This window comes from Colobus angolensis, unplaced genomic scaffold, assembly GCF_000951035.1.
Source record: "Colobus angolensis palliatus isolate OR3802 unplaced genomic scaffold, Cang.pa_1.0 Scaffold34, whole genome shotgun sequence".
NCBI classification, from domain to species: domain Eukaryota; kingdom Metazoa; phylum Chordata; class Mammalia; order Primates; family Cercopithecidae; genus Colobus; species Colobus angolensis.
In genome coordinates, this window is record NW_012116710.1 from 3,487,577 (window position 1) to 3,490,168 (window position 2,592).

Consider the following 2,592-nt stretch of genomic DNA (forward strand, 5'->3'; position numbering starts at 1 on the left):
CGTGCTCAGACACACACAGACTTCGCAAACAATGCAGGGAAATAAAGTTCTCACAGGAAACATTATCATATTGACTCACGACAGACCCATCCATAAAACAACCCCCCGGTACCTGGGGCCGGCTCAGAGAGCAGCAGCCAGGGAGATAGCAGTACCAGCACGGCCCCTCTCTCCTGGGCCTGGGGGGAAGTGGGTGCCGCCAGGGGGAGGGGCAACTTCCCTTGGCTGCTCTGATGCTGGCCTAGGATCTGAATTATTTGTCAAAAAGAGAAAAAAGTGATTTTTTTTTTTAAAGAAAAGTCCCAGAGCATTGTGGTCTCTTCGCCTTGTCACAATAGTTCTGTTGCAAAAACCTCTCTTAATGCCATAGTGTTTTGCAAGTCATTTGCCATGTCAATGAGGAAACTATTGCCATCTCCAGAGGCCTGTGTCTTCATCAGTTCTTACTTAGCAAAGCAGGCTTGACTGCTGCCAGTGGACAAAGAGATTTTGATCCAAGTCTGTTTTCGGATTTGGGAGGCAAACTGGTGCATCTGCAAGGCATCAGATAGTCAGGTCTTTTACTGCATGTATCTTACTTGGAGCCTCAGTTTCCTCACTTGCAAAATGGGAGTAGTCATGAGAACTGACATAAGAAAATGTATGTGTAGCACATGTCACAGTGTTCATTTTTCTAACCCTTTGTGAGAAGCAACCTGGAATGATGTTTTGAGAATCCACAGATCCACCGTTTCTTCTCTGCCGCCCAGGCTGGAGTGCAGTCGCGTGATCTCGGCTCAGTGCAAGCTCCGCCTCCCAGGTTCACGCCATTCTCCTGCCTCAGCCTCCCAAATAGCTGGGACTACAGACACCCACCACCATGTCCGGCTAATTTTTTGTATTTTTAAGTAGAGATGGGGTTTCACCGTTTTAGCCAGGGTGGTCTCATCTCCTGACCTTGTGATCCACCCGCCTCGGCCTCCTAAACTGCTGGGATTACAGGCATGAGCCACCGTGCCCGGCCAGATCCACCGTTTCTTAATTCTGAGAGCTTGGGCAAGCCTGGGCAACTCTCTGTACCTCGATTTCCTCCTCTGAAAAAGCAAGGAGTCTAACCAGCTCTGGGCTGCCCGCCTCCCAAAACATTTTGTGGCTATAAGGGGAACTGGGTTGTCAACCAGGCGTAGGACGCTACGTTGTGAGAGATTTGTGAACCAAGGAGGTGGTGCCTGGATTACTGGGGCCACTGCAATCTCAGCTGAGCACTGGCCATTTTCCCATCCTGGAATCAGAGTGATATGTGGTATCCTGGAATCTGCCCTGAAAGGGGAGTAAGGTCAATGTCCACTTTCTGCTTGGTGGGTATTGAGCTGAGTGGCACTGGGAAGAGGTCATCAGTAGTGCAACAGGTGGATTCTAGCTTCCTTTGGAAGTGCTGCCAGCCAACTTCCAATCCCAGGTCCCTGGCACAGTGCTGGCACATCACAGGTCCATGGGCCATGCCTGGCACTGACTAAGGGTCTCACATAATTGTACTCAGCTTTTCTCTCTCTATCCATTCTGCCTGGTGGTGGCCAAGATATTTTCTCAAGAACATAGTCTGATCAGGTTACTCCCCTGCTCCAAATGCTTCAATGGGTTGGGCCCAAACTCCTTAGCTTGGCCCTCAAGGTTCCTTGGGGTTTGGCCTCTACTGAGTTCACCAAGTTTCCTCCCACTATTTCTCTCATCCACACCATGCTCCAGATCATTCAAGGACCCACAGCTTCCTGTACCTGCCATGGTTTCACATTTTGGTGCCTCACACATGCTCTTCTGACTTGTAGGTTGTTCCTTCTGTTATCTTCCAATGAACTTCTATTCATCCTTCAAGGCCCAACTCAAATGTCCCTTTTTCTGTAAAGATAACCCTAAACCATCCTCCAAAGAGTTGCTTTCTCCTATGGGCTTCATAGTGCTCTGTCTACCTCTCCATCATAACAGCTAACTTTTTGTATTTGTAGTAGAGATGGAGTTTTATCATGTTGCCCAGGCTGGTCTCAAATTCCTAGGTTCAAGTGATCCACCTGCCTTGGCATCCCAAAGTGTTGGGATTACAGGCGTGAGCCACCGGGCCCAGCCTGTTTATTTCTTTCTATATCTGTCTCCTGTTCTGGACCACAAGCTTGATAGGCTAGGAATTGTGCCTGCTTTCCCAGAAGTCCCCAGTGCTCAGCCTGGGGCATCTCAGCTTCCTGGCCTGGAGAAAAGGCAGGAGGGTGTGTCTGTGCACCAACACTGTCTGACCTCTTCTGACTTGTCTTTACCTGCAGGATGGGCAATGACAAAGTCTCCTCCGTTTTTTTCTTTAAGATCTTCTTTAGTACCCAACATTCTTTGGCAGCCACAGCCTCCTTCAAAACCCAGGCAAGGCATGCGGAGCTGGGGAAATTGCTGCAGGCAGGGAGCCCATGTCTTGGTGTCTCTCCTACATCTGTAGAGTTCCCTTGGCCACTGCCTGCTTATCTGTAAAGCGGGAAAGTAACTAATCTTCCAAGATTAGACGAGATCATGCCTGTCAAAGAGCCATAGAAACTGGAAGACACTGGCCACTGTGATTTCTCTGTCTCTGGT